Source organism: Octopus bimaculoides, chromosome 27 (assembly GCF_046866305.1).
Source record: "Octopus bimaculoides isolate indiv1 chromosome 27, ASM4686630v1, whole genome shotgun sequence".
Lineage (NCBI taxonomy): Eukaryota > Metazoa > Mollusca > Cephalopoda > Octopoda > Octopodidae > Octopus > Octopus bimaculoides.
In genome coordinates, this window is record NC_142954.1 from 12,945,539 (window position 1) to 12,956,028 (window position 10,490).

The window sequence follows — 10,490 nt, forward strand, 5'->3', positions numbered from 1 at the left end:
AAGCCAGCCAATGAGTATGGGTTCAACATTGTAACCTCATCTCCACACTACCCCAAAGGTCATGGATTCATTGAAAGACAGGTGCAGACCGTCGAGAGAACATTTGTCAAATGCTGAGAAACCAAGGAAGATTCACACCTGGCTCTTTTGTCCCTACGAGCAGACATGAAATGCCCAGCAGAAATGCTGAATGGTAGGAAATATAAGACCACCCTGCCAACTAAGATCCAACCTCCTATTGACCAGGAAGAGACAAGGGCAAAGCTAGCAGCCACTCAAGAACAAGCACACAAATATTGCAACATGCACAATATTTACCTGGATCAACTTTCTAAATGCGAATTACCAACAAAGAAAAAAAATTTTTATGTAAAAATAGATTTTTTTTGCACACACACTGAAGACATGATTATGATTGTACGTGTTTTACTTGACATGTTTACAAACAGTATCTATAGCGGAGTGATACACACTGTGCGTATCTGCCCTAGACACAGTTCATACAGCTTAGTAGATGCGCTTAACAAAATAGTACTACTAGTGGGGATGTATTCATACATACGTATACCTACGCATGCACATAGATATGAAAGTGTAACATCCCTTCTTGAAAAAAAAAAGGATATTTTGGCAATGAAAAAATAGAAGTAATCTCCCTTATACTAATGGATTGTCAGCGCAAGGGTGGCAATCCTGCAGCAGAAACCGTGGGATTATTCTGCCCACACACATGGTTTTCTGCTTCCTAATCCAGCAGAAGTAGTTGTTTTATTATTTTTCTCTTTTAACGGTATCGAATCGGTGGATCTTGTTCTCTGCACTGGTGTCTGAGGTGTGTCGTTGGGCTGCTGATGGGTGGTTGGTGTCCGTTGGGGTGATGATTCTGTGGAAACACGGATTCTGTTTGTGCCGTCATCTGCTGTGCATGTTGTGGTTCTTGTTGGTGTTGTCACTGATGCTGCAGGTGTTGCGCGTGTTATTCTCGATAGCTTTGGTGTTGGGCGGATGTGGGCCCGTTTACGTCTCAGCTGCCTACCAGATTCAGTTTCTATAATGTACGATCTTGGAGTTTCAGCTCTACTGACAACTTGTGCTGGGATCCATGTTTTAGTTATAGGATCTTGAGTATGCACATGTTGTCCTCCAAGTATCTCAGGTAAATATTGTGCATGTTTGTTGTAATATTTCTGCGCTTGTTCTTGAGTGGCTGCAAGCTTTGCCCTTGTCTCTTCCTGTTCAATAGGAGGTTGGATCTTAGTAGGCAGGGTGGTCAAGAACGAAAGAATACATAACATTCACATATTTCACAGCAAAATGGTTTTCCTATGGTGTATATTCTTTTCTACTCGAGGCACAAGGCCCGAAATTTTGGAGAATGGGATCAGTCGATTAGATCGACCCTAGTACGCAACTGATACTTAATTTATCGACCCCGAAAGGATGAAAGGCAAAGTGAAGCTCGGCGGAGTTTGAACTCAGAACGTAAAGACAGACGAAATACCGATTTCTTTATTACCCATAAAGGGTTATACAAAGAATTTTTAAGACATCACAAAACATAAAGACAATACAAAACGCAACAAACATAAAATCGGGGAACTAAAAATTACAAAAGCGAATGATAATAGTAGAAGAAAAATTAAAATAAAATGATAATATGCAAGAATGAAAAAATGAGGCGCAATGTCCACTCGGGTGGTTACATTTATCCAGTTTTTCACTTTTACGTTCAACATCATGTAAACATTTTAACAGTTTTGCAACTCAAAAAATTGAAATACTCGCGTTATTTTTCTCCCATTAATCACTGTTACTTCCGTCCTTATCAACTGTAAGTAATCAGTTCTAGGGGGTGGTGTCTCCACCAACCATACCCTTTTCGTTATTATATCTTCACCAAGTTCTTTTATGTAATCCCAGTAGTTTTCCTCACGTATCAAAATGCATTTCTCAGCACATTTCTCTGGCATCTTCACTCTTATTATTTCCTCCAATCTCTCGACTTTACTCTCCATCTGCTCACAATTCTCATACTTTATCAAAACCCCCTTGTATTGGACATCTTTATCCGTTCTCTCCTCCTCTTCTTGTACATTATTAGTTTCTGGCTTTTCTATCTCTTTTTTGTTTTCTGTTGACCGTTCCTTTGACTTATTTTTCTTTTGCTTTTTCAGGTTAGTAGCTCCATTTTCGTTCTTCTCCTTTGTTTTCTCTGTTTCACACTTTTGTCTCTCTTTCAATTCCTCAGTATGATCTACAATGTTTTCCTCCTCTGCTTGTGCTTTCTCTTGCTGTGGCTGTGTGAACTCATATAGGGGGCATTTGGTCTTCATATGACCTCTTTCCCCGCATATGTAGCAATTTGGTTTCCTTCCCTCGACTACAACATTTAACGTTCCCTCATCCTCCACTTCTATCTGGTAGGGAATTCTTTCTATGTCCTCGAATGTGGCAAAAAGCCACATTTCGAGTTCAAATCCCCACCATTTGTGCACTTTTGATTTCGCCACTGGTCCCACTTCCAGCTCCTCCATGGTTGCAGCCAGCACTGTTGCAACCAGCCACTCTGGTTTAATTTCTGGTGTAACTCTGGGAATACGTATTTTCACACTACTTCTTCCTCTATAACTTGGTAGTAATGCTATTTTTTCATTTCTTAAAATGTTGGTTGCATGCTTGGTTGCCTCTTCTATAGTGGCGAACCTCACCTCTACCGTACCGAACTTTCTTCCTCTGTTGATGTACGTGGCTTCATTCACAATTCCACCCAGGCACTCCTCGATTTCCTCTTCCGTCACCATTTCAATTTTACAGGTTTCGACAGCCTGGGTACGATAAACAACTGTCCTCAGAATTTTGTCTTCTTTAGTCTCTTTTGGGGGGCACAATTTGTATGAGTCTCCCTCTACTTCTATCAAATTCCTGCTTCTGGTCACCTCCTCCATATCCAACTCGATCAATTTGGTTTCCAGCGGCACTGGCTTCCTCGCCGCAGTGGCCTTGGCGTAGCTCTCCATACTGGAGACACTACTACTTGCCATAGCTGCGGAAAAATGCAGCGGCTCGCATGAAACGTAACAGCAATAATTCCACAAAAATCACAATTATTTACAGAGACAACTTCACATAGTTTTCACAAAGTAACACAACAGTATTCACAATAAATCACAGAGCCGTTATACCGCTAAGCATTTCGCCCGGCGTGCAAACGTTTCTGTCCTACAGTATATATTAATTTGTGTGTTATTATGTCACTGTTAGAAGTGAATAATCTTCCACATTTTTCATAATAAAAGGGTTTCTCTCCAGTGTGAATACGTTTTTGAACTGCAAGACAGAAAGATTTGCCACAGATATCACAGTAATATGTTTTTATTATTATTTTTTTAAATAGTATATTTGATTGGTGAGTGTGTAAGAAGGCTTCCAGTAATGTATATATGTTTTATATGAATGTAAAAATAAATATCCGAAGGCAATATTCTTTCGTTAATAAACATAATTTATTCCTTGACCACACACGTGGTAGTAGGAAGCACATGCCAAGGTAATTAAGGGTGTAGTGAGAGACATGAGATAATTTCTTCATAACATCCGAGGTAGTTAGATTTGGTACTTAATAGCTGCAAGATGTAAATATCCAATGCGTTGCGTAGTTGTGAAGCGAGGTAGAAATCCCATGGCAGTAAACGCGTTTTTTAATTGGCGTTAAATCAGCAACGTGTTTTGTCAAATGGACGATCTATCAGCGACGGATGTTCACATCGCAACGGTCAAATGGTAACAGAAATTTTACCATTCAAAACTGGCGCACTTTACCGCTGGGCAGAAGTAGTCACATGTATCCTTCCGCAACCAGCAGTAATTGGATGTTTTGAGCGTAGCACGACTGTGCTCTGCCGTCACAACAAAATAGTCTCGCTAACATGTCTCACTGCAGTTTCTCTCGTGTTTCGTTAAATCGCTGTTTGTAATAAATGATTTCCCACATATATCACAATGAAAAGGTTCTTCTCCAGTGTGACTACGCTTGTGAACTACAAGCCAAGAATTCTTAGAGAAGGATTTCCCACAAATATCACAATGAAAGGCTTTTTCTCGAGTGTGTATTTGTTTGTGTATTTTTAAGTCACAGTTGGTGTTGAAATATTTCCCACAAATTCCACACTGGTAGGGTTTTTCTCCAGTGTGAATTTTCTTGTGTTTCGTTAAATCACTATCAGTGAAACAGGATTTCCCACAAATTTCACAATGGAAAGGTTTCTCTCCCGTGTGGCTACGTTTGTGAATTGTAACATGAGAACTATTAGAAAAGGATTTCCCGCAGATGTCACAATGGAAAGGTTTTTCTCCCGTGTGACGACGTTCATGAACTACAAGATGAGAACTATGTGAGAAAGATTTCCCACAGAGGTCACAACGATAAGGTTTTTCTCCAGTATGACTACGTTTGTGGAGAATGAAACAAAAATTCTGAGCGAAGGATTTCCCACATACGTCACAGTGAAACGGTTTTTCTCCAGTGTGTATCCTTTTGTGTGTTACTAGGTGGTCGTTAGTGATAAAAGATTTTCCACATATTTCGCAGTGGTACGGTTTTTCTCCGGTGTGTTGTCTTTTGTGAACTATAAGATTAGATTTATCAGAGAAAGATGTCCCACATATATCACAATGATACGGTTTTTCCCCAGTGTGTATTCTTTTGTGTCTTGCTAAATTACTGTTAGAGATGAAATATTTTCCACACGTTTCGCAGAGGAATGGTTTTTCTCCAGTGTGTGTTCTTTTGTGTCTTGTTAATGTACCGTTAGAGACAAAAGATCGCTCACATATTTCACAGTGGAAAAGTCTTTTCGTTTCGTGCATTCTTTTGTGTGTGAAGACTTCATGTTCCGAAAAAAAGGTTTTCTTACAAATCTCACAGTGATATTCAAGATTTCCGTATAATGAACTTTGTTTCATAAATGTTTCACTACACAAAGGTTTCTCATCAGTGTATGTATTTGGAACTAAATCTATATTGTCAAAAACAATTGGGTGTGAAGTGTTCAAGTGGTTAACGTCCCCCATTGTGATTGTTAAAAGCAGAGAAATATTTGAGTAACTTCTACAATAGTTTAGTTTGCTATCTTCGACATCACCACTTAACTGATTGTTGCTGAAAAGACTATCTCCTTCGAGGGACCCACATATAGTTGAAGTCAGACTTGTATTTTACATTAAGAACTGTGGTTTTGGTGAACGAAAGTTTATGTTAGTGAAAAATATGTAACATCCATAACTGATTGGTAACACTCTTTGGTTAATATATATATATATATATATATATATATATATATATATATATATATATATGGATCTATATATTAATCCACTCTTTCGGGTGAAATCGGCATTTTTCTACTGTAAGTTGAGATGGAACACTCAGTTCGCAGTTGTGAAGCAGGAAAATATAACAAGGCTATTCTCTGATGTTAGAGAAAGAAAATGGTGTGTGTGTGTGTGTGTTAATTGGTTATTAAAACTTATTTACCTTGTCCTGTTAGGGAACAACCGATTGACAATGTAACGTAGTTTGTGGTGAAATATTTAATCATGCAGGCGATGGAACAACGACCTGAAATATATTGGATATAATATATTATGCACAAATATATTATTTGTGTATAATAATAGTAACATGATATAATTACTGCACAGTTAAATTAATCGAGGTCAAGAAGAAACTGGACGGTGTAATTAATAATTTTTCCCTCGTTTCATTAGTGCCGGTGTCATTAATAAGTTTTCCCTCGTCGCATTGGCGCCGGTGTCGTAAGTTAAGTTGTCCCTAACGTAATTTAATACTGAGAGAAACGCGTTTAGTTTTATCAATATCATGATAAAATTGTTTTGCAAGGTTTGGTGATGGAGAAAGAATACCATCATACTATAGAAACTACACTTCATACTATACAAACGATGGTAACCAATTCTTTCTTTACTACCCCCTCCATTTTCTTTTAAACTTTACAGAAATTTAACAGGAGTGGCTGTGTGGTAAGACGCTTGCTTCCCAACCATATGGTTCTGGGTTCAGTCCTACTGTATTTTGCTTTATTTAATAAAGAGGCAGGGGCAAAAAAATTTGCCAAATATTTTGGTTTGAGTAGAGCAAGATGAACTGTGCTGAGCCATTCATTATTTTATTGGATGTCATTAAACTGAAAGCTGATAAGATGTTAAAGGTGTGTTATTTGAGAGAGATTTGGGTGTTATTACAAGTGATCACATTGAGGCCTTCCTCAGACGGTTGCCAATTTTCTTCTTACTCTTTTACACGTTTCAGTCATTTGACTGTGACCATGCTGGAGCACCACTTTTAGTCAAAGAAATCAACCCCAGGACTTATTCTTTGTAAGCCTCATATTTATTCTATCAGTTTCTTTTGCCAAACCGCTAAGTTTCAGGACCATAAACACACCAACATCGGTTGTCAAGCGATGGTGGTGTGACAAACTCAGACATAAAGAAACACACATATAAATAAATGTGCATATATACGACGGTCTTCTTTCAGTTTCTGTCTACCAAATCCACTCATAAGGCTTTGGTCAGCCCAAGGCTACAGTAGAAGACACTTGCCCAAGGTGTCACACAGTGGGACTGAACCCGGAACCGTGTGATTGGTAAGCAAGCTTGTTACCACACAGGTATGCATGCGCCTTTTTAGATATATATATATTTTAGATACACTTCAAAATACAGCAATTATCCAGCAAACTTGGTGTCAGAAGTGGCCCGGAATTCTAGACTTTCTGGTTTTCTGGAGACAGCTTAAATAGATGCTTAAAATAATAAAGATCTGAATTGTATCTAACAGATTCAAGTAAATACATTCCCAAAACAGGGTTTGTTTGATATTTATTACTCCACCTAAAATATGCAACTGCATTTGTGGCTTTAATCAGCATGTTGAATTACGAGAATTTTTTTATTTCGAATGTACCTTCAACTGCTTTTAGCTTTCTGCTTGTCCCACTTTCTCAGGATTGGTATGAAGAGTCACATTACCAAGAACTCCAATAACAGCATAAAAAGCTCCCATGATTGAAAGAAGAAGAGTGATTTTAGTAGATGTGTTGAGAGGAATAGATTTATTGTTATGAGAGGGTAGAGAGAATAGGAGACAGCATGGAAGGGACACTGGATCACCACTGATGAGAACATAGTTTAAGTTGTTGTTTAGAACTAGTAGGGCCCTGATTTAGCAAACCTTTAATTAAAAGTGTTGCAGTTGAGACCATTCCAACAACTCCTTAAGCATAAGATACATTTAACTACAGCCAATGCATAAAAGGCCACTCTCTGCAGTTCACACAGTCCATGTTAAATGGGTTGAACCATCCTATTTTTATCAGGGGTATGTAAGGCTTATTTCAGAAGGTAGGGCGGTATTTGAGGGTTATTTGGCTTCTATTTCTAGAAAACTGAGTATCCTTGTTGGCTTGACATAGACTAAGCTGATGTTTAGTGAAAGGTCTGATCCAGCCGGCTTATAATCAAAAGCATTTTTTTAGCCTTGACTGTCATATATTTTTAGTAAGATTGCAGGAGTACTTAAGTATGACGAAGCTGCTATACTTTGTCAACTTGGAGAAAGACTTCAACAGAGTCCTTCACTCTGATCTGAGATGATGAAAAGTTTATCAATACTATACTCATGCAAGCCATGTTCGATGTTGCTATCAGCGAAGTGAAAGGCAACCATTTCTTATCTACAGGCCCCTTTCATTACTATTTTATTCTGGTGGATCCCTATAGCTATTCAATGTTTAAAAACTAGTCTTATAGAAACCACTTTCAAAATTCCTATTTTGTTATATCTGAAAAAGAAGCAAGTTCTAAAGCAGGGATTCACTACCATTTCTTATCTAGAGGCCCCTTTGATTACTGTTTTATTCTGGTGGACCCCTCATAGCCATTCAATGTTTAAAAACTAGTCTTACAGAAACTTCTTTCAAAATTCTTATTTTGTTATATCTGAAAAAGAAGCAAGTTCTAAAGCAGGGATTCACTACCATTTCTTATCTATGGACCCCTTTGATTACTATTTTATTCTGGTGGACCCCTCATAGCCATTCAATGTTTAAAAACTAGTCTTACAGAAACTTCTTTCAAAATTCCTATTTTGTTATATCTGAAAAAGAAGCAAGTTCTAAAGCAGGGATTCACTACCATTTCTTATCTATGGACCCCTTTGATTACTATTTTATTCTGGTGGACCCCTCATAGCTATTCGATGTTTAAAAACTAGTCTTATAGAAACTGCTTTCAAAATTCCTATTCTGTTTTTCACACATTAACTTGTGTAGGTTGAACTATGTAAAATGTTAGAGAAAGAAACCAAGCTATTCCTTGTAATACATAACCAATACATACATCTTAAGAATTTTTCATGGGCCCTTAAAATACTGTTGTAGACAATTTACTTTTTGGTTGCATGGACCCCAGTTGAGGACCACTGACCCAGCCCCTCCCCTGACCACTGCACCTAAGCAGAGTACCATCTTTCTTGATGACAGATGCTGCTTTTCACATTGACAGTAGATCCAATCACCTTATTTTTACACTTTTATCTTCCATCTCTAATTTTTATTCGAGGTTTTATTTTCAACCTTGAGGAAGTTCTCAGAAAATGTCAATAAGTTCAATAGTTAAGAGTGAAGTAATTAACATAGCAGGAATTGGTCCTTCATTTGAGAATGAAAGAGAGAGAATTAGTATTAGATTCATCAGTCTTCATTATGGCAATTAAACTAATCAAATTCTGGCCACAGACTTATTATTGCTGGTGTGGACAAGTTTCTGCAGATTCAGGATATTTTAGAACTAAATTTCTAATTTACAATAATACACATATTGAAGACCTTAACTGGGAGATGAGGGCCATCAATATTCTTGAACAGCACTGCTCCAAATAATGGCCAGACCAATTTTTTGCCAGTGTCACCAGTAAATCAAACATTTTCATCAAGGACATCAAGAGCAAAAGTAATCAAATTACAACATGTGAGTAACTTATTTCATGGTTGTGCCAACAATTTGTTTTAGCAACTGTTTGTGGTTTATAAAATTGAAAGTACCATAAATCCTCAAGTATAATACACAGGGGATTTTTAGGGGGCTGTACCGCTGAAAAACCAAAAAACCTTGTGTATAATACTCACCCCTTCTCTAACTTGAGTCAAGGAGGTCTATACAACGTCCTTGGTTTGTAAACATATATATGGTAACATCCTTTATTATTATTGTATATATAACAATGTAAACGTGTAGCTTTTTTGTGCACTTTGTTTGCAGAAAATAAAGAAATAACAGTAATAACGTCAGTGAAAAATAAATATTAAGTAAATTGCCTTTACATATTTATCACTTAGAAAATTTTGCTTAGAAAATATTTAAAATTTTTAACCTCGTATATAGTACGCACTAGAAATTTTCACCTTTAAATTTTGGGAAAAAAGTGCGTATTATACTCAAGGATTTATGGTATTTTCTAAACAAAAAGCATACTTTAATAATTGCATTAGCCTAAAACAGGGGTTGCCAAAAAGAGGTCGGCGAGGAATTACAGGAGATCGATAATAGCCAAGGGATTGACATGCGAAAGAGCAGCTCACTCATATGAACTGCTTGAGACACTGAGTCAGCGCCATGCCCCTCCTTCACATTGATGTTATCACTTTCGATAAAAGATATTCCAGCAATATGATGCGTTTTACACATTTTCTAACCGTGAAAACAATTTCATAAAAATTGAAAGTTTAATGATGGATACTTTTTCTACTCTAGGTACAAGGCCTGAAATTTTGGGGGAGGAGAGGGTGGCAGTCAATTAGATCAACGCCAGTACGCAACTGGTACTTAATTTATCGACCCCGAAAGGATGAAAGGCAACGTCAACCTTGGTGGAATTTGAACTCAGAACGTAAAGACAGACGAAATACCGCTAAGCATTTCACCCGGCGTGCTAACGATTCTGGCAGCTCGCCGCCTTTAATAATGTATACTTGTACACAAAGTTTTAAATGTAAAAAAGTGTGTCATCTTCAATAGATTTTCTTGATTTGTCATACATGTATATTTTAGCTAGCTTTTTAATTGCCAATATCAGTACCCAGTACGCATTTACGATATGGTACAGTAAGGTAGGGTATTAAGATATTTTAAATGAGGAAGGTGAAGTGGTTAAAGGGGGTCAATGTTGAAGGAGAATTGGCTAAAAGGGATCAATGCAGAAGGAGAAGTAGCTAAAAGGGTACAATGTGGAAGGAGAAATGGTTAAGGGAGGGTGACGGTCCAAAACGTTTGGTGACTCCTAGTGTAAAATATCAAACTGAAATACAAAAAGAATTTCCAACTGCAAAAAAAAACCCATATTGACTTGATAGGTCAATATTATATTGGTTTGTTTAGCCAGATACTGCTTCTTATCAAAGGTTTGGTTG